At 60.4% G+C, this 15,160-nt stretch overlaps 1 non-coding gene and 74 pseudogenes across 1 annotated transcript; all 75 read left to right on the forward strand.

Annotated features, from left to right (window-relative positions):
* The first annotated feature begins 32 nt into the window (after positions 1-32).
* On the forward strand, positions 33-150 carry LOC137552292 (5S ribosomal RNA; annotated as a pseudogene).
* An 84-nt stretch (positions 151-234) lies between these two features.
* LOC137550515 (5S ribosomal RNA) lies at positions 235-352 on the forward strand (annotated as a pseudogene).
* Positions 353-437: 85 nt separating this feature from the next.
* LOC137553878 (5S ribosomal RNA) lies at positions 438-555 on the forward strand (annotated as a pseudogene).
* Positions 556-639: 84 nt separating this feature from the next.
* Positions 640-757, forward strand: LOC137551561 (5S ribosomal RNA; annotated as a pseudogene).
* Positions 758-841: 84 nt separating this feature from the next.
* On the forward strand, positions 842-959 carry LOC137550516 (5S ribosomal RNA; annotated as a pseudogene).
* Positions 960-1,043: 84 nt separating this feature from the next.
* On the forward strand, positions 1,044-1,161 carry LOC137550517 (5S ribosomal RNA; annotated as a pseudogene).
* Positions 1,162-1,245: 84 nt separating this feature from the next.
* On the forward strand, positions 1,246-1,363 carry LOC137550518 (5S ribosomal RNA; annotated as a pseudogene).
* An 83-nt stretch (positions 1,364-1,446) lies between these two features.
* Positions 1,447-1,564, forward strand: LOC137550519 (5S ribosomal RNA; annotated as a pseudogene).
* Positions 1,565-1,648: 84 nt separating this feature from the next.
* Positions 1,649-1,766, forward strand: LOC137553348 (5S ribosomal RNA; annotated as a pseudogene).
* Positions 1,767-1,850: 84 nt separating this feature from the next.
* On the forward strand, positions 1,851-1,968 carry LOC137550521 (5S ribosomal RNA; annotated as a pseudogene).
* An 84-nt stretch (positions 1,969-2,052) lies between these two features.
* On the forward strand, positions 2,053-2,170 carry LOC137550522 (5S ribosomal RNA; annotated as a pseudogene).
* Positions 2,171-2,254: 84 nt separating this feature from the next.
* On the forward strand, positions 2,255-2,372 carry LOC137551613 (5S ribosomal RNA; annotated as a pseudogene).
* An 84-nt stretch (positions 2,373-2,456) lies between these two features.
* Positions 2,457-2,574, forward strand: LOC137553870 (5S ribosomal RNA; annotated as a pseudogene).
* Positions 2,575-2,658: 84 nt separating this feature from the next.
* Positions 2,659-2,776, forward strand: LOC137552293 (5S ribosomal RNA; annotated as a pseudogene).
* Positions 2,777-2,860: 84 nt separating this feature from the next.
* On the forward strand, positions 2,861-2,978 carry LOC137550523 (5S ribosomal RNA; annotated as a pseudogene).
* An 84-nt stretch (positions 2,979-3,062) lies between these two features.
* LOC137550524 (5S ribosomal RNA) lies at positions 3,063-3,180 on the forward strand (annotated as a pseudogene).
* Positions 3,181-3,264: 84 nt separating this feature from the next.
* LOC137550525 (5S ribosomal RNA) lies at positions 3,265-3,382 on the forward strand (annotated as a pseudogene).
* Positions 3,383-3,466: 84 nt separating this feature from the next.
* On the forward strand, positions 3,467-3,584 carry LOC137550526 (5S ribosomal RNA; annotated as a pseudogene).
* Positions 3,585-3,668: 84 nt separating this feature from the next.
* Positions 3,669-3,786, forward strand: LOC137552457 (5S ribosomal RNA; annotated as a pseudogene).
* An 84-nt stretch (positions 3,787-3,870) lies between these two features.
* On the forward strand, positions 3,871-3,988 carry LOC137552294 (5S ribosomal RNA; annotated as a pseudogene).
* An 84-nt stretch (positions 3,989-4,072) lies between these two features.
* Positions 4,073-4,190, forward strand: LOC137553504 (5S ribosomal RNA; annotated as a pseudogene).
* Positions 4,191-4,274: 84 nt separating this feature from the next.
* On the forward strand, positions 4,275-4,392 carry LOC137550527 (5S ribosomal RNA; annotated as a pseudogene).
* Positions 4,393-4,477: 85 nt separating this feature from the next.
* Positions 4,478-4,595, forward strand: LOC137552587 (5S ribosomal RNA; annotated as a pseudogene).
* Positions 4,596-4,679: 84 nt separating this feature from the next.
* LOC137553871 (5S ribosomal RNA) lies at positions 4,680-4,797 on the forward strand (annotated as a pseudogene).
* Positions 4,798-4,881: 84 nt separating this feature from the next.
* LOC137552295 (5S ribosomal RNA) lies at positions 4,882-4,999 on the forward strand (annotated as a pseudogene).
* An 84-nt stretch (positions 5,000-5,083) lies between these two features.
* Positions 5,084-5,201, forward strand: LOC137550529 (5S ribosomal RNA; annotated as a pseudogene).
* An 84-nt stretch (positions 5,202-5,285) lies between these two features.
* LOC137550530 (5S ribosomal RNA) lies at positions 5,286-5,403 on the forward strand (annotated as a pseudogene).
* Positions 5,404-5,487: 84 nt separating this feature from the next.
* On the forward strand, positions 5,488-5,605 carry LOC137550531 (5S ribosomal RNA; annotated as a pseudogene).
* Positions 5,606-5,689: 84 nt separating this feature from the next.
* Positions 5,690-5,807, forward strand: LOC137550533 (5S ribosomal RNA; annotated as a pseudogene).
* Positions 5,808-5,875: 68 nt separating this feature from the next.
* On the forward strand, positions 5,876-5,993 carry LOC137552458 (5S ribosomal RNA; annotated as a pseudogene).
* An 85-nt stretch (positions 5,994-6,078) lies between these two features.
* LOC137552296 (5S ribosomal RNA) lies at positions 6,079-6,196 on the forward strand (annotated as a pseudogene).
* Positions 6,197-6,280: 84 nt separating this feature from the next.
* LOC137553505 (5S ribosomal RNA) lies at positions 6,281-6,398 on the forward strand (annotated as a pseudogene).
* Positions 6,399-6,482: 84 nt separating this feature from the next.
* On the forward strand, positions 6,483-6,600 carry LOC137550534 (5S ribosomal RNA; annotated as a pseudogene).
* An 84-nt stretch (positions 6,601-6,684) lies between these two features.
* On the forward strand, positions 6,685-6,802 carry LOC137552297 (5S ribosomal RNA; annotated as a pseudogene).
* An 84-nt stretch (positions 6,803-6,886) lies between these two features.
* On the forward strand, positions 6,887-7,004 carry LOC137553171 (5S ribosomal RNA; annotated as a pseudogene).
* Positions 7,005-7,088: 84 nt separating this feature from the next.
* Positions 7,089-7,206, forward strand: LOC137551733 (5S ribosomal RNA; annotated as a pseudogene).
* An 84-nt stretch (positions 7,207-7,290) lies between these two features.
* On the forward strand, positions 7,291-7,408 carry LOC137551396 (5S ribosomal RNA; annotated as a pseudogene).
* An 84-nt stretch (positions 7,409-7,492) lies between these two features.
* Positions 7,493-7,610, forward strand: LOC137551832 (5S ribosomal RNA; annotated as a pseudogene).
* Positions 7,611-7,694: 84 nt separating this feature from the next.
* Positions 7,695-7,812, forward strand: LOC137550535 (5S ribosomal RNA; annotated as a pseudogene).
* An 84-nt stretch (positions 7,813-7,896) lies between these two features.
* On the forward strand, positions 7,897-8,014 carry LOC137550536 (5S ribosomal RNA; annotated as a pseudogene).
* An 84-nt stretch (positions 8,015-8,098) lies between these two features.
* On the forward strand, positions 8,099-8,216 carry LOC137553804 (5S ribosomal RNA; annotated as a pseudogene).
* An 84-nt stretch (positions 8,217-8,300) lies between these two features.
* Positions 8,301-8,418, forward strand: LOC137552298 (5S ribosomal RNA; annotated as a pseudogene).
* Positions 8,419-8,502: 84 nt separating this feature from the next.
* LOC137550674 (5S ribosomal RNA) lies at positions 8,503-8,620 on the forward strand (annotated as a pseudogene).
* An 84-nt stretch (positions 8,621-8,704) lies between these two features.
* On the forward strand, positions 8,705-8,822 carry LOC137553850 (5S ribosomal RNA; annotated as a pseudogene).
* Positions 8,823-8,906: 84 nt separating this feature from the next.
* Positions 8,907-9,024, forward strand: LOC137549066 (5S ribosomal RNA; annotated as a pseudogene).
* Positions 9,025-9,108: 84 nt separating this feature from the next.
* On the forward strand, positions 9,109-9,226 carry LOC137549067 (5S ribosomal RNA; annotated as a pseudogene).
* Positions 9,227-9,310: 84 nt separating this feature from the next.
* LOC137550537 (5S ribosomal RNA) lies at positions 9,311-9,428 on the forward strand (annotated as a pseudogene).
* Positions 9,429-9,513: 85 nt separating this feature from the next.
* Positions 9,514-9,631, forward strand: LOC137550538 (5S ribosomal RNA; annotated as a pseudogene).
* An 84-nt stretch (positions 9,632-9,715) lies between these two features.
* On the forward strand, positions 9,716-9,833 carry LOC137553758 (5S ribosomal RNA; annotated as a pseudogene).
* An 85-nt stretch (positions 9,834-9,918) lies between these two features.
* LOC137550539 (5S ribosomal RNA) lies at positions 9,919-10,036 on the forward strand (annotated as a pseudogene).
* Positions 10,037-10,120: 84 nt separating this feature from the next.
* Positions 10,121-10,238, forward strand: LOC137552299 (5S ribosomal RNA; annotated as a pseudogene).
* An 84-nt stretch (positions 10,239-10,322) lies between these two features.
* Positions 10,323-10,440, forward strand: LOC137552374 (5S ribosomal RNA; annotated as a pseudogene).
* Positions 10,441-10,524: 84 nt separating this feature from the next.
* Positions 10,525-10,642, forward strand: LOC137552092 (5S ribosomal RNA; annotated as a pseudogene).
* An 84-nt stretch (positions 10,643-10,726) lies between these two features.
* LOC137550540 (5S ribosomal RNA) lies at positions 10,727-10,844 on the forward strand (annotated as a pseudogene).
* An 84-nt stretch (positions 10,845-10,928) lies between these two features.
* Positions 10,929-11,046, forward strand: LOC137550541 (5S ribosomal RNA; annotated as a pseudogene).
* Positions 11,047-11,130: 84 nt separating this feature from the next.
* LOC137552375 (5S ribosomal RNA) lies at positions 11,131-11,248 on the forward strand (annotated as a pseudogene).
* An 85-nt stretch (positions 11,249-11,333) lies between these two features.
* LOC137556578 (5S ribosomal RNA) lies at positions 11,334-11,452 on the forward strand. Its single transcript, XR_011029222.1, has one exon. It is a non-coding gene; the product is annotated as a 5S ribosomal RNA (ribosomal RNA).
* Positions 11,453-11,535: 83 nt separating this feature from the next.
* Positions 11,536-11,653, forward strand: LOC137550542 (5S ribosomal RNA; annotated as a pseudogene).
* An 84-nt stretch (positions 11,654-11,737) lies between these two features.
* LOC137552019 (5S ribosomal RNA) lies at positions 11,738-11,855 on the forward strand (annotated as a pseudogene).
* An 85-nt stretch (positions 11,856-11,940) lies between these two features.
* LOC137551913 (5S ribosomal RNA) lies at positions 11,941-12,058 on the forward strand (annotated as a pseudogene).
* An 85-nt stretch (positions 12,059-12,143) lies between these two features.
* LOC137550545 (5S ribosomal RNA) lies at positions 12,144-12,261 on the forward strand (annotated as a pseudogene).
* An 84-nt stretch (positions 12,262-12,345) lies between these two features.
* LOC137552301 (5S ribosomal RNA) lies at positions 12,346-12,463 on the forward strand (annotated as a pseudogene).
* Positions 12,464-12,547: 84 nt separating this feature from the next.
* On the forward strand, positions 12,548-12,665 carry LOC137552588 (5S ribosomal RNA; annotated as a pseudogene).
* Positions 12,666-12,749: 84 nt separating this feature from the next.
* On the forward strand, positions 12,750-12,867 carry LOC137552053 (5S ribosomal RNA; annotated as a pseudogene).
* An 84-nt stretch (positions 12,868-12,951) lies between these two features.
* On the forward strand, positions 12,952-13,069 carry LOC137552303 (5S ribosomal RNA; annotated as a pseudogene).
* Positions 13,070-13,153: 84 nt separating this feature from the next.
* Positions 13,154-13,271, forward strand: LOC137550546 (5S ribosomal RNA; annotated as a pseudogene).
* An 85-nt stretch (positions 13,272-13,356) lies between these two features.
* LOC137552343 (5S ribosomal RNA) lies at positions 13,357-13,474 on the forward strand (annotated as a pseudogene).
* Positions 13,475-13,559: 85 nt separating this feature from the next.
* LOC137552304 (5S ribosomal RNA) lies at positions 13,560-13,677 on the forward strand (annotated as a pseudogene).
* An 84-nt stretch (positions 13,678-13,761) lies between these two features.
* On the forward strand, positions 13,762-13,879 carry LOC137553279 (5S ribosomal RNA; annotated as a pseudogene).
* Positions 13,880-13,964: 85 nt separating this feature from the next.
* On the forward strand, positions 13,965-14,082 carry LOC137550547 (5S ribosomal RNA; annotated as a pseudogene).
* Positions 14,083-14,166: 84 nt separating this feature from the next.
* On the forward strand, positions 14,167-14,284 carry LOC137550548 (5S ribosomal RNA; annotated as a pseudogene).
* Positions 14,285-14,369: 85 nt separating this feature from the next.
* LOC137550549 (5S ribosomal RNA) lies at positions 14,370-14,487 on the forward strand (annotated as a pseudogene).
* Positions 14,488-14,571: 84 nt separating this feature from the next.
* On the forward strand, positions 14,572-14,689 carry LOC137552305 (5S ribosomal RNA; annotated as a pseudogene).
* Positions 14,690-14,773: 84 nt separating this feature from the next.
* Positions 14,774-14,891, forward strand: LOC137550550 (5S ribosomal RNA; annotated as a pseudogene).
* Positions 14,892-14,975: 84 nt separating this feature from the next.
* LOC137552306 (5S ribosomal RNA) lies at positions 14,976-15,093 on the forward strand (annotated as a pseudogene).
* The last annotated feature ends 67 nt before the right edge of the window (positions 15,094-15,160 follow it).

Here is a 15,160-nt window from a genome sequence, read left to right on the forward strand (position 1 = left end):
CTTCAAGGCGCCGAAACGGCGCCTTGGAGTTTGCCTGCGGCCACACTAAGCCGAAAGCGCCCGCTCTCGTCAGATCGTGGAAGCTAAGCGGCTTCAGGCCTGGTTAGTAGCTGCATGGGAGACCGGCTGTGAACCCCAGGTGCTGCAGGCGTTTTTTTGGGTTTGAGGCCCAATGGCTATGAGCACGCGTGGGAAGCCTCACCTTCAAGGCGCCGAAACGGCGCCTTGGAGTTTGCCTGCGGCCACACTAAGCCGAAAGCGCCCGCTCTCGTCAGATCGCGGAAGCTAAGCGGCTTCAGGCCTGGTTAGTAGCTGCATGGGAGACCGGCTGTGAACCCCAGGTGCTGCAGGCGTTTTTTTTGGGTTTGAGGCCCAATGGCTATGAGCACGCGTGGGAAGCCTCACCTTCAAGGCGCCGAAACGGCGCCTTGGAGTTTGCCTGCGGCCACACTAAGCCGAAAGCGGCCGCTCTCGTCAGATCGTGGAAGCTAAGCGGCTTCAGGCCTGGTTAGTAGCTGCATGGGAGACCGGCTGTGAACCCCAGGTGCTGCAGGTGTTTTTTTGGGTTTGAGGCCCAATGGCTATGAGCACGCGTGGGAAGCCTCACCTTCAAGGCGCCGGAACGGCGCCTTGGAGTTTGCCTGCGGTCACACTAAGCCGAATGCGCCCGCTCTCGTCAGATCGCGGAAGCTAAGCGGCTTCAGGCCTGGTTAGTAGCTGCATGGGAGACCGGCTGTGAACCCCAGGTGCTGCAGGCGTTTTTTTGGGTTTGAGGCCCAATGGCTATGAGCACGCGTGGGAAGCCTCACCTTCAAGGCGCCGAAACGGCGCCTTAGAGTTTGCCTGCGGCCACACTAAGCCGAAAGCGCCCGCTCTCGTCAGATCGCGGAAGCTAAGCGGCTTCAGGCCTGGTTAGTAGCTGCATGGGAGACCGGCTGTGAACCCCAGGTGCTGCAGGCGGTTTTTTGGGTTTGAGGCCCAATGGCTATGAGCACGCGTGGGAAACCTCACCTTCAAGGCGCCGAAACGGCGCCTTGGAGTTTGCCTGCGGCCACACTAAGCCGAAAGCGCCCGCTCTCGTCAGATCGCGGAAGCTAAGCGGCTTCAGGCCTGGTTAGTAGCTGCATGGGAGACCGGCTGTGAACCCCAGGTGCTGCAGGCGGTTTTTTGGGTTTGAGGCCCAATGGCTATGAGCACGCGTGGGAAGCCTCACCTTCAAGGCGCCGAAACGGCGCCTTGGAGTTTGCCTGCGGCCACACTAAGCCGAAAGCGCCCGCTCTCGTCAGATCGCGGAAGCTAAGCGGCTTCAGGCCTGGTTAGTAGCTGCATGGGAGACCGGCTGTGAACCCCAGGTGCTGCAGGCGTTTTTTGGGTTTGAGGCCCAATGGCTATGAGCACGCGTGGGAAGCCTCACCTTCAAGGCGCCGAAACGGCGCCTTGGAGTTTGCCTGCGGCCACACTAAGCCGAAAGCGCCCGCTCTCGTCAGATCGCGGAAGCTAAGCGGCTTCAGGCCTGGTTAGTAGCTGCATGGGAGACCGGCTGTGAACCCCAGGTGCTGCAGGCGTTTTTTTGGGTTTGAGGCCCAATGGCTATGAGCACGCGTGGGAAACCTCACCTTCAAGGCGCCGAAACGGCGCCTTGGAGTTTGCCTGCGGCCACACTAAGCCGAAAGCGCCCGCTCTCGTCAGATCGTGGAAGCTAAGCGGCTTCAGGCCTGGTTAGTAGCTGCATGGGAGACTGGCTGTGAACCCCAGGTGCTGCAGGCGTTTTTTTGGGTTTGAGGCCCAATGGCTATGAGCACGCGTGGGAAACCTCACCTTCAAGGCGCCGAAACGGCGCCTTGGAGTTTGCCTGCGGCCACACTAAGCCGAAAGCGCCCGCTCTCGTCAGATCGCGGAAGCTAAGCGGCTTCAGGCCTGGTTAGTAGCTGCATGGGAGACCGGCTGTGAACCCCAGGTGCTGCAGGCGTTTTTTTGGGTTTGAGGCCCAATGGCTATGAGCACGCGTGGGAAGCCTCACCTTCAAGGCGCCGAAACGGCGCCTTGGAGTTTGCCTGCGGCCACACTAAGCCGAAAGCGCCCGCTCTCGTCAGATCGCGGAAGCTAAGCGGCTTCAGGCCTGGTTAGTAGCTGCATGGGAGACCGGCTGTGAACCCCAGGTGCTGCAGGCGGTTTTTTGGGTTTGAGGCCCAATGGCTATGAGCACGCGTGGGAAGCCTCACCTTCAAGGCGCCGAAACGGCGCCTTGGAGTTTGCCTGCGGCCACACTAAGCCGAAAGCGCCCGCTCTCGTCAGATCGCGGAAGCTAAGCGGCTTCAGGCCTGGTTAGTAGCTGCATGGGAGACCGGCTGTGAACCCCAGGTGCTGCAGACGTTTTTTTGGGTTTGAGGCCCAATGGCTATGAGCACGCGTGGGAAGCCTCACCTTCAAGGCGCCGAAACGGCGCCTTGGAGTTTGCCTGCGGCCACACTAAGCCGAAAGCGCCCGCTCTCGTCAGATCGAGGAAGCTAAGCGGCTTCAGGCCTGGTTAGTAGCTGCATGGGAGACCGGCTGTGAACCCCAGGTGTTGCAGGCGTTTTTTTGGGTTTGAGGCCCAATGGCTATGAGCACGCGTGGGAAGCCTCACCTTCAAGGCGCCGAAACGGCGCCTTGGAGTTTGCCTGCGGCCACACTAAGCCGAAAGCGCCCGCTCTCGTCAGATCGTGGAAGCTAAGCGGCTTCAGGCCTGGTTAGTAGCTGCATGGGAGACCGGCTGTGAACCCCAGGTGCTGCAGGCGTTTTTTTGGGTTTGAGGCCCAATGGCTATGAGCACGCGTGGGAAGCCTCACCTTCAAGGCGCCGAAACGGCGCCTTGGAGTTTGCCTGCGGCCACACTAAGCCGAAAGCGCCCGCTCTCGTCAGATCGCGGAAGCTAAGCGGCTTCAGGCCTGGTTAGTAGCTGCATGGGAGACCGGCTGTGAACCCCAGGTGCTGCAGGCGTTTTTTTGGGTTTGAGGCCCAATGGCTATGAGCACGCGTGGGAAGCCTCACCTTCAAGGCGCCGGAACGGCGCCTTGGAGTTTGCCTGCGGCCACACTAAGCCGAAAGCGCCCGCTCTCGTCAGATCGCGGAAGCTAAGCGGCTTCAGGCCTGGTTAGTAGCTGCATGGGAGACCGGCTGTGAACCCCAGGTGCTGCAGGCGTTTTTTTGGGTTTGAGGCCCAATGGCTATGAGCACGCGTGGGAAGCCTCACCTTCAAGGCGCCGAAACGGCGCCTTGGAGTTTGCCTGCGGCCACACTAAGCCGAAAGCGCCCGCTCTCGTCAGATCGCGGAAGCTAAGCGGCTTCAGGCCTGGTTAGTAGCTGCATGGGAGACCGGCTGTGAACCCCAGGTGCTGCAGGCGTTTTTTGGGGTTTGAGGCCCAATGGCTATGAGCACGCGTGGGAAGCCTCACCTTCAAGGCGCCGAAACGGCGCATTGGAGTTTGCCTGCGGCCACACTAAGCCGAAAGCGCCCGCTCTCGTCAGATCGCGGAAGCTAAGCGGCTTCAGGCCTGGTTAGTAGCTGCATGGGAGACCGGCTGTGAACCCCAGGTGCTGCAGGCGTTTTTTTGGGTTTGAGGCCCAATGGCTATGAGCACGCGTGGGAAGCCTCACCTTCAAGGCGCCGAAACGGCGCCTTGGAGTTTGCCTGCGGCCACACTAAGCCAAAAGCGCCCGCTCTCGTCAGATCGCGGAAGCTAAGCGGCTTCAGGCCTGGTTAGTAGCTGCATGGGAGACCGGCTGTGAACCCCAGGTGCTGCAGGCGTTTTTTTGGGTTTGAGGCCCAATGGCTATGAGCACGCGTGGGAAGCCTCACCTTCAAGGCGCCGAAACGGCGCCTTAGAGTTTGCCTGCGGCCACACTAAGCCGAAAGCGCCCGCTCTCGTCAGATCGTGGAAGCTAAGCGGCTTCAGGCCTGGTTAGTAGCTGCATGGGAGACCGGCTGTGAACCCCAGGTGCTGCAGGCGTTTTTTTGGGTTTGAGGCCCAATGGCTATGAGCACGCGTGGGAAGCCTCACCTTCAAGGAGCCGAAACGGCGCCTTGGAGTTTGCCTGCGGCCACACTAAGCCGAAAGCGCCCGCTCTTGTCAGATCGCGGAAGCTAAGCGGCTTCAGGCCTGGTTAGTAGCTGCATGGGAGACTGGCTGTGAACCCCAGGTGCTGCAGGCGTTTTTTTGGGTTTGAGGCCCAATGGCTATGAGCACGCGTGGGAAGCCTCACCTTCAAGGCGCCGGAACGGCGCCTTGGAGTTTGCCTGCGGCCACACTAAGCCGAAAGCGCCCGCTCTCGTCAGATCGCGGAAGCTAAGCGGCTTCAGGCCTGGTTAGTAGCTGCATGGGAGACCGGCTGTGAACCCCAGGTGCTGCAGGCGTTTTTTTTGGGTTTGAGGCCCAATGGCTATGAGCACGCGTGGGAAGCCTCACCTTCAAGGCGCCGAAACGGCGCCTTGGAGTTTGCCTGCGGCCACACTAAGCCGAAAGCGCCCGCTCTTGTCAGATCGCGGAAGCTAAGCGGCTTCAGGCCTGGTTAGTAGCTGCATGGGAGACCGGCTGTGAACCCCAGGTGCTGCAGGCGTTTTTTTGGGTTTGAGGCCCAATGGCTATGAGCACGCGTGGGAAGCCTCACCTTCAAGGCGCCGAAACGGCGCCTTGGAGTTTGCCTGCGGCCACACTAAGCCGAAAGCGCCCGCTCTCGTCAGATCGAGGAAGCTAAGCGGCTTCAGGCCTGGTTAGTAGCTGCATGGGAGACCGGCTGTGAACCCCAGGTGTTGCAGGCGTTTTTTTGGGTTTGAGGCCCAATGGCTATGAGCACGCGTGGGAAGCCTCACCTTCAAGGCGCCGAAACGGCGCCTTGGAGTTTGCCTGCGGCCACACTAAGCCGAAAGCGCCCGCTCTCGTCAGATCGTGGAAGCTAAGCGGCTTCAGGCCTGGTTAGTAGCTGCATGGGAGACCGGCTGTGAACCCCAGGTGCTGCAGGCGTTTTTTTGGGTTTGAGGCCCAATGGCTATGAGCACGCGTGGGAAGCCTCACCTTCAAGGCGCCGAAACGGCGCCTTGGAGTTTGCCTGCGGCCACACTAAGCCGAAAGCGCCCGCTCTCGTCAGATCGCGGAAGCTAAGCGGCTTCAGGCCTGGTTAGTAGCTGCATGGGAGACCGGCTGTGAACCCCAGGTGCTGCAGGCGTTTTTTTGGGTTTGAGGCCCAATGGCTATGAGCACGCGTGGGAAGCCTCACCTTCAAGGCGCCGGAACGGCGCCTTGGAGTTTGCCTGCGGCCACACTAAGCCGAAAGCGCCCGCTCTCGTCAGATCGCGGAAGCTAAGCGGCTTCAGGCCTGGTTAGTAGCTGCATGGGAGACCGGCTGTGAACCCCAGGTGCTGCAGGCGTTTTTTTGGGTTTGAGGCCCAATGGCTATGAGCACGCGTGGGAAGCCTCACCTTCAAGGCGCCGAAACGGCGCCTTGGAGTTTGCCTGCGGCCACACTAAGCCGAAAGCGCCCGCTCTCGTCAGATCGCGGAAGCTAAGCGGCTTCAGGCCTGGTTAGTAGCTGCATGGGAGACCGGCTGTGAACCCCAGGTGCTGCAGGCGTTTTTTGGGGTTTGAGGCCCAATGGCTATGAGCACGCGTGGGAAGCCTCACCTTCAAGGCGCCGAAACGGCGCATTGGAGTTTGCCTGCGGCCACACTAAGCCGAAAGCGCCCGCTCTCGTCAGATCGCGGAAGCTAAGCGGCTTCAGGCCTGGTTAGTAGCTGCATGGGAGACCGGCTGTGAACCCCAGGTGCTGCAGGCGTTTTTTTGGGTTTGAGGCCCAATGGCTATGAGCACGCGTGGGAAGCCTCACCGGCGCCTTGGAGTTTGCCTGCGGCCACACTAAGCCAAAAGCGCCCGCTCTCGTCAGATCGCGGAAGCTAAGCGGCTTCAGGCCTGGTTAGTAGCTGCATGGGAGACCGGCTGTGAACCCCAGGTGCTGCAGGCGTTTTTTTTGGGTTTGAGGCCCAATGGCTATGAGCACGCGTGGGAAGCCTCACCTTCAAGGCGCCGAAACGGCGCCTTAGAGTTTGCCTGCGGCCACACTAAGCCGAAAGCGCCCGCTCTCGTCAGATCGTGGAAGCTAAGCGGCTTCAGGCCTGGTTAGTAGCTGCATGGGAGACCGGCTGTGAACCCCAGGTGCTGCAGGCGTTTTTTTGGGTTTGAGGCCCAATGGCTATGAGCACGCGTGGGAAGCCTCACCTTCAAGGAGCCGAAACGGCGCCTTGGAGTTTGCCTGCGGCCACACTAAGCCGAAAGCGCCCGCTCTTGTCAGATCGCGGAAGCTAAGCGGCTTCAGGCCTGGTTAGTAGCTGCATGGGAGACTGGCTGTGAACCCCAGGTGCTGCAGGCGTTTTTTTGGGTTTGAGGCCCAATGGCTATGAGCACGCGTGGGAAGCCTCACCTTCAAGGCGCCGGAACGGCGCCTTGGAATTTGCCTGCGGCCACACTAAGCCGAAAGCGCCCGCTCTCGTCAGATCGCGGAAGCTAAGCGGCTTCAGGCCTGGTTAGTAGCTGCATGGGAGACCGGCTGTGAACCCCAGGTGCTGCAGGCGTTTTTTTGGGTTTGAGGCCCAATGGCTATGAGCACGCGTGGGAAGCCTCACCTTCAAGGCGCCGAAACGGCGCCTTGGAGTTTGCCTGCGGCCACACTAAGCCGAAAGCGCCCGCTCTCGTCAGATCGTGGAAGCTAAGCGGCTTCAGGCCTGGTTAGTAGCTGCATGGGAGACCGGCTGTGAACCCCAGGTGCTGCAGGCGTTTTTTTGGGTTTGAGGCCCAATGGCTATGAGCACGCGTGGGAAGCCTCACCTTCAAGGCGCCGAAACGGCGCCTTGGAGTTTGCCTGCAGCCACACTAAGCCTAAAGCGCCCGCTCTCGTCAGATCGTGGAAGCTAAGCGGCTTCAGGCCTGGTTAGTAGCTGCATGGGAGACCGGCTGTGAACCCCAGGTGCTGCAGGCGTTTTTTTGGGTTTGAGGCCCAATGGCTATGAGCACGCGTGGGAAGCCTCACCTTCAAGGCGCCGAAACGGCGCCTTGGAGTTTGCCTGCAGCCACACTAAGCCTAAAGCGCCCGCTCTCGTCAGATCGCGGAAGCTAAGCGGCTTCAGGCCTGGTTAGTAGCTGCATGGGAGACCGGCTGTGAACCCCAGGTGCTGCAGGCGTTTTTTTGGGTTTGAGGCCCAATGGCTATGAGCACGCGTGGGAAGCCTCACCTTCAAGGCGCCGGAACGGCGCCTTGGAGTTTGCCTGCGGCCACACTAAGCCGAAAGCACCCGCTCTCGTCAGATCGTGGAAGCTAAGCGGCTTCAGGCCTGGTTAGTAGCTGCATGGGAGACCGGCTGTGAACCCCAGGTGCTGCAGGCGTTTTTTTGGGTTTGAGGCCCAATGGCTATGAGCACGCGTGGGAAGCCTCACCTTCAAGGCGCCGAAACGGCGCCTTGGAGTTTGCCTGCGGCCACACTAAGCCGAAAGCGCCCGCTCTCGTCAGATTGCGGAAGCTAAGCGGCTTCAGGCCTGATTAGTAGTTGCATGGGAGACCGGCTGTGAACCCCAGGTGCTGCAGGCGTTTTTTTGGGTTTGAGGCCCAATGGCTATGAGCACGCGTGGGAAGCCTCACCTTCAAGGCGCCGAAACGGCGCCTTGGAGTTTGCCTGCGGCCACACTAAGCCGAAAGCGCCCGCTCTCGTCAGATCGCGGAAGCTAAGCGGCTTCAGGCCTGGTTAGTAGCTGCATGGGAGACCGGCTGTGAACCCCAGGTGCTGCAGGCGTTTTTTTGGGTTTGAGGCCCAATGGCTATGAGCACGCGTGGGAAGCCTCACCTTCAAGGCGCCGAAACGGCGCCTTGGAGTTTGCCTGCGGCCACACTAAGCCGAAAGCGCCCGCTCTCGTCAGATCGCGGAAGCTAAGCGGCTTCAGGCCTGGTTAGTAGCTGCATGGGAGACCGGCTGTGAACCCCAGGTGCTGCAGGCGTTTTTTTGGGTTTGAGGCCCAATGGCTATGAGCACGCGTGGGAAGCCTCACCTTCAAGGCGCCGAAACGGCGCCTTGGAGTTTGCCTGCGGCCACACTAAGCCAAAAGCGCCCGCTCTCGTCAGATCGCAGAAGCTAAGCGGCTTCAGGCCTGGTTAGTAGCTGCATGGGAGACCGGCTGTGAACCCCAGGTGCTGCAGGCGTTTTTTTGGGTTTGAGGCCCAATGGCTATGAGCACGCGTGGGAAGCCTCACCTTCAAGGCGCCGAAACGGCGCCTTGGAGTTTGCCTGCGGCCACACTAAGCCGAAAGCGCCCGCTCTCGTCAGATCGTGGAAGCTAAGCGGCTTCAGGCCTGGTTAGTAGCTGCATGGGAGACCGGCTGTGAACCCCAGGTGCTGCAGGCGTTTTTTTGGGTTTGAGGCCCAATGGCTATGAGCACGCGTGGGAAGCCTCACCTTCAAGGCGCCGAAACGGCGCCTTGGAGTTTGCCTGCGGCCACACTAAGCCGAAAGCGCCCGCTCTCGTCTGATCGCGGAAGCTAAGCGGCTTCAGGCCTGGTTAGTAGCTGCATGGGAGACCGGCTGTGAACCCCAGGTGCTGCAGGCGTTTTTTTGGGTTTGAGGCCCAATGGCTATGAGCACGCGTGGGAAGCCTCACCTTCAAGGCGCCGAAACGGCGCCTTGGAGTTTGCCTGTGGCCACACTAAGCCGAAAGCGCCCGCTTTTGTCAGATCGCGGAAGCTAAGCGGCTTCAGGCCTGGTTAGTAGCTGCATGGGAGACCGGCTGTGAACCCCAGGTGCTGCAGGCGTTTTTTTGGGTTTGAGGCCCAATGGCTATGAGCACGCGTGGGAAGCCTCACCTTCAAGGCGCCGAAACGGCGCCTTGGAGTTTGCCTGCGGCCACACTAAGCCGAAAGCACCCGCTCTCGTCAGATCGCGGAAGCTAAGCGGCTTCAGGCCTGGTTAGTAGCTGCATGGGAGACCGGCTGTGAACCCCAGGTGCTGCAGGCGTTTTTTTGGGTTTGAGGCCCAATGGCTATGAGCACGCGTGGGAAGCCTCACCTTCAAGGCGCCGAAACGGCGCCTTGGAGTTTGCCTGCGGCCACACTAAGCCGAAAGCACCCGCTCTCGTCAGATCGCGGAAGCTAAGCGGCTTCAGGCCTGGTTAGTAGCTGCATGGGAGACCGGCTGTGAACCCCAGGTGCTGCAGGCGTTTTTTTGGGTTTGAGGCCCAATGGCTATGAGCACGCGTGGGAAGCCTCACCTTCAAGGCGCCGAAACGGCGCCTTGGAGTTTGCCTGCGGCCACACTAAGCCGAAAGCGCCCGCTCTCGTCAGATCGCGGAAGCTAAGCGGCTTCAGGCCTGGTTAGTAGCTGCATGGGAGACCGGCTGTGAACCCCAGGTGCTGCAGGCGTTTTTTTTGGGTTTGAGGCCCAATGGCTATGAGCACGCGTGGGAAGCCTCACCTTCAAGGCGCCGAAACGGCGCCTTGGAGTTTGCCTGCGGCCACACTAAGCCGAAAGCGCCCGCTCTCGTCAGATCGCGGAAGCTAAGCGGCTTCAGGCCTGGTTAGTAGCTGCATGGGAGACCGGCTGTGAACCCCAGGTGCTGCAGGCGTTTTTTTGGGTTTGAGGCCCAATGGCTATGAGCACGCGTGGGAAGCCTCACCTTCAAGGCGCCGAAACGGCGCCTTGGAGTTTGCCTGCGGCCACACTAAGCCGAAAGCGCCCGCTCTCGTCAGATTGCGGAAACTAAGCGGCTTCAGGCCTGGTTAGTAGCTGCATGGGAGACCGGCTGTGAACCCCAGGTGCTGCAGGCGTTTTTTTTGGGTTTGAGGCCCAATGGCTATGAGCACGCGTGGGAAGCCTCACCTTCAAGGCGCCGAAACGGCGCCTTGGAGTTTGCCTGCGGCCACACTAAGCCGAAAGCGCCCGCTCTCGTCAGATCGCGGAAGCTAAGCGGCTTCAGGCCTGGTTAGTAGCTGCATGGGAGACCGGCTGTGAACCCCAGGTGCTGCAGGCGTTTTTTTGGGTTTGAGGCCCAATGGCTATGAGCACGCGTGGGAAGCCTCACCTTCAAGGCGCCGAAACGGCGCCTTGGAGTTTGCCTGCGGCCACACTAAGCCGAAAGCGCCCGCTCTCGTCAGATCGTGGAAGCTAAGCGGCTTCAGGCCTGGTTAGTAGCTGCATGGGAGACCGGCTGTGAACCCCAGGTGCTGCAGGCGTTTTTTTGGGTTTGAGGCCCAATGGCTATGAGCACGCGTGGGAAGCCTCACCTTCAAGGCGCCGAAACGGCGCCTTGGAGTTTGCCTGCGGCCACACTAAGCCGAAAGCGCCCGCTCTCGTCAGATTGCGGAAGCTAAGCGGCTTCAGGCCTGGTTAGTAGCTGCATGGGAGACCGGCTGTGAACCCCAGGTGCTGCAGGCGTTTTTTTGGGTTTGAGGCCCAATGGCTATGAGCACGCGTGGGAAGCCTCACCTTCAAGGCGCCGAAACGGCGCCTTGGAGTTTGCCTGCGGCCACACTAAGCCGAAAGCGCCCGCTCTCGTCAGATCGCGGAAGCTAAGCGGCTTCAGGCCTGGTTAGTAGCTGCATGGGAGACTGGCTGTGAACCCCAGGTGCTGCAGGCGTTTTTTTGGGTTTGAGGCCCAATGGCTATGAGCACGCGTGGGAAGCCTCACCTTCAAGGCGCCGAAACGGCGCCTTGGAGTTTGCCTGCGGCCACACTAAGCCGAAAGCGCCCGCTCTCGTCAGATCGCGGAAGCTAAGCGGCTTCAGGCCTGGTTAGTAGCTGCATGGGAGACCGGCTGTGAACCCCAGGTGCTGCAGGCGTTTTTTTGGGTTTGAGGCCCAATGGCTATGAGCACGCGTGGGAAGCCTCACCTTCAAGGCGCCGGAACGGCGCCTTGGAGTTTGCCTGCGGCCACACTAAGCCGAAAGCGCCCGCTCTCGTCAGATCGCGGAAGCTAAGCGGCTTCAGGCCTGGTTAGTAGCTGCATGGGAGACCGGCTGTGAACCCCAGGTGCTGCAGGCGTTTTTTTGGGTTTGAGGCCCAATGGCTATGAGCACGCGTGGGAAGCCTCACCTTCAAGGCGCCGAAACGGCGCCTTGGAGTTTGCCTGCGGCCACACTAAGCCGAAAGCGCCCGCTCTCGTCAGATTGCGGAAGCTAAGCGGCTTCAGGCCTGGTTAGTAGCTGCATGGGAGACCGGCTGTGAACCCCAGGTGCTGCAGGCGTTTTTTTTGGGTTTGAGGCCCAATGGCTATGAGCACGCGTGGGAAGCCTCACCTTCAAGGCGCCGAAACGGCGCCTTGGAGTTTGCCTGCGGCCACACTAAGCTGAAAGCGCCCGCTCTCGTCAGATCGCGGAAGCTAAGCGGCTTCAGGCCTGGTTAGTAGCTGCATGGGAGACCGGCTGTGAACCCCAGGTGCTGCAGGCTTTTTTTTGGGTTTTAGGCCCAATGGCTATGAGCACGCGTGGGAAGCCTCACCTTCAAGGCGCCGAAACGGCGCCTTGGAGTTTGCCTGCGGCCACACTAAGCCGAAAGCGCCCGCTCTCGTCAGATCGCGGAAGCTAAGCGGCTTCAGGCCTGGTTAGTAGCTGCATGGGAGACCGGCTGTGAACCCCAGGTGCTGCAGGCGTTTTTTTGGGTTTGAGGCCCAATGGCTATGAGCACGCGTGGGAAGCCTCACCTTCAAGGCGCCGAAACGGCGCCTTGGAGTTTGCCTGCGGCCACACCAAGCCGAAAGCGCCCGCTCTCGTCAGATCGCGGAAGCTAAGCGGCTTCAGGCCTGGTTAGTAGCTGCATGGGAGACCGGCTGTGAACCCCAGGTGCTGCAGGCGTTTTTTTTGGGTTTGAGGCCCAATGGCTATGAGCACGCGTGGGAAGCCTCACCTTCAAGGCGCCGAAACGGCGCCTTGGGGTTTGCCTGCGGCCACACTAAGCCGAAAGCGCCCGCTCTCGTCAGATCGCGGAAGCTAAGTGGCTTCAGGCCTGGTTAGTAGCTGCATGGGAGACCGGCTGTGAACCCCAGGTGCTGCAGGCGTTTTTTTTGGGTTTGAGGCCCAATGGCTATGAGCACGCGTGGGAAGCCTCACCTTCAAGGCGCCGAAACGGCGCCTTGGAGTTTGCCTGCGGCCACACTAAGCCGAAAGCGCCCGCTCTCGTCAGATCGCGGAAGCTAAGCGGCTTCAGGCCTGGTTAGTAGCTGCATGGGAGACCGGCTGTGAACCCCAGGTGCTGCAGGCGTTTTTTTGTGTTTGAGGCCCAATGGCTATGAGCACGCGTGGGAAGCCTCACCTTCAAGGCGCCGAAATGGCGCCTTGGAGTTTGCCTGCGGCCACACTAAGCCGAAAGCGCCCGCTCTCGTCAGATCGTGGAAGCTAAGCGGCTTCAGGCCTGGTTAGTAGCTGCATGGGAGACCGGCTGTGAACCCCAGGTGCTGCAGGCGTTTTTTTGGGTTTGAGGCCCAATAGCTATGAGCACGCGTGGGAAGCCTCACCTTCAAGGCGCCGAAACGGCGCCTTGGAGTTTGCCTGCGGCCACACTAAGCCGAAAGCGCCCGCTCTTGTCAGATCGCGGAAGCTAAGCGGCTTCAGGCCTGGTTAGTAGCTGCATGGGAGACCGGCTGTGAACCCCAGGTGCTGCAGGCGTTTTTTTGGGTTTGAGGCCCAATGGCTATGAGCACGCGTGGGAAGCCTCACCTTCAAGGCGCCGGAACGGCGCCTTGGAGTTTGCCTGCGGCCACACTAAGCCGAAAGCGCCTGCTCTCGTCAGATCGCGGAAGCTAAGCGGCTTCAGGCCTGGTTAGTAGCTGCATGGGAGACCGGCTGTGAACCCCAGGTGCTGCAGGTGTTTTTTTGGGTTTGAGGCCCAATGGCTATGAGCACGCGTGGGAAGCCTCACCTTCAAGGCGCCGAAACGGCGCCTTGGAGTTTGCCTGCGGCCACACTAAGCCGAAAGCGCCCGCTCTCGTCAGATCGTGGAAGCTAAGCGGCTTCAGGCCTGGTTAGTAGCTGCATGGGAGACCGGCTGTGAACCCCAGGTGCTGCAGGCGTTTTTTTGGGTTTGAGGCCCAATGGCTATGAGCACGCGTATGAAGCCTCACCTTCAAGGCGCCGAAACGGCGCCTTGGAGTTTGCCTGCGGCCACACTAAGCCGAAAGCGCCCGCTCTCGTCAGATCGCGGAAGCTAAGCGGCTTCAGGCCTGGTTAGTAGCTGCATGGGAGACCGGCTGTGAACCCCAGGTGCTGCAGGCGTTTTTTTTGGGTTTGAGGCCCAATGGCTATGAGCACGCGTGGGAAGCCTCACCTTCAAGGCGCCGAAACGGCGCCTTGGAGTTTGCCTGCGGCCACACTAAGCCGAAAGCGCCCGCTCTCGTCAGATCGTGGAAGCTAAGCGGCTTCAGGCCTGGTTAGTAGCTGCATGGGAGACCGGCTGTGAACCCCTGGTGCTGCAGGCGTTTTTTTTGGGTTTGAGGCCCAATGGCTATGAGCACGCGTGGGAAGCCTCACCTTCAAGGCGCCGAAACGGCGCCTTGGAGTTTGCCTGCGGCCACACTAAGCCGAAAGCGCCCGCTCTCGTCAGATCGTGGAAGCTAAGCGGCTTCAGGCCTGGTTAGTAGCTGCATGGGAGACCGGCTGTGAACCCCAGGTGCTGCAGGCGTTTTTTTGGGTTTGAGGCCCAATGGCTATGAGCACGCGTGGGAAGCCTCACCTTCAAGGCGCCGAAACGGCGCCTTGGAGTTTGCCTGCGGCCACACTAAGCCGAAAGCGCTCGCTCTTGTCAGATCGCGGAAGCTAAGCGGCTTCAGGCCTGGTTAGTAGCTGCATGGGAGACCGGCTGTGAACCCCAGGTGCTGCAGGCGTTTTTTTTGGGTTTGAGGCCCAATGGCTATGAGCACGCGTGGGAAGCCTCACCTTCAAGGCGCCGGAACGGCGCCTTGGAGTTTGCCTGCGGCCACACTAAGCCGAAAGCGCCCGCTCTCGTCAGATCGCGGAAGCTAAGCGGCTTCAGGCCTGGTTAGTAGCTGCATGGGAGACCGGCTGTGAACCCCAGGTGCTGCAGGCGTTTTTTTGGGTTTGAGGCCCAATGGCTATGAGCACGCGTGGGAAGCCTCACCTTCAAGGCGCCGAAACGGCGCTTTGGAGTTTGCCTGCGGCCACACTAAGCCGAAAGCGCCCGCTCTCGTCAGATCGCGGAAGCTAAGCGGCTTCAGGCCTGGTTAGTAGCTGCATGGGAGACCGGCTGTGAACCCCAGGTGCTGCAGGCGGTTTTTTTGGGTTTGAGGCCCAATGGCTATGAGCACGCGTGGGAAGCCTCTCCTTCAAGGCGCCGAAACGGCGCCTTGGAGTTTGCCTGCGGCCACACTAAGCCGAAAGCGCCCGCTCTCGTCAGATCGCGGAAGCTAAGCGGCTTCAGGCCTGGTTAGTAGCTGCATGGGAGACCGGCTGTGAACCCCAGGTGCTGCAGGCGTTTTTTTGGGTTTGAGGCCCAATGGCTATGAGCACGCGTGGGAAGCCTCACCTTCAAGGCGCCGAAACGGCGCCTTGGAGTTTGCCTGCGGCCACACTAAGCCGAAAGCGCCCGCTCTCGTCAGATCGTGGAAGCTAAGCGGCTTCAGGCCTGGTTAGTAGCTGCATGGGAGACCGGCTGTGAACCCCAGGTGCTGCAGGCGTTTTTTTGGGTTTGAGGCCCAATGGCTATGAGCACGCGTGGGAAGCCTCACCTTCAAGGCGCCGAAACGGCGCCTTGGAGTTTGCCTGCGGCCACACTAAGCCGAAAGCGCCCGCTCTCGTCAGATCGCGGAAGCTAAGCGGCTTCAGGCCTGGTTAGTAGCTGCATGGGAGACCGGCTGTGAACCCCAGGTGCTGCAGGCGTTTTTTTGGGTTTGAGGCCCAATGGCTATGAGCACGCGTGGGAAGCCTCACCTTCAAGGCGCCGGAACGGCGCCTTGGAGTTTGCCTGCGGCCACACTAAGCCGAAAGCGCCCGCTCTCGTCAGATCGTGGAAGCTAAGCGGCTTCAGGCCTGGTTAGTAGCTGCATGGGAGACCGGCTGTGAACCCCAGGTGCTGCAGGCGTTTTTTTGGGTTTGAGGCCCAATGGCTATGAGCACGCGTGGGAAGCCTCACCTTCAAGGCGCCGAA

The sequence above is a fragment of the Hyperolius riggenbachi genome, chromosome 2, assembly GCF_040937935.1.
Source record: "Hyperolius riggenbachi isolate aHypRig1 chromosome 2, aHypRig1.pri, whole genome shotgun sequence".
NCBI lineage: Eukaryota > Metazoa > Chordata > Amphibia > Anura > Hyperoliidae > Hyperolius > Hyperolius riggenbachi.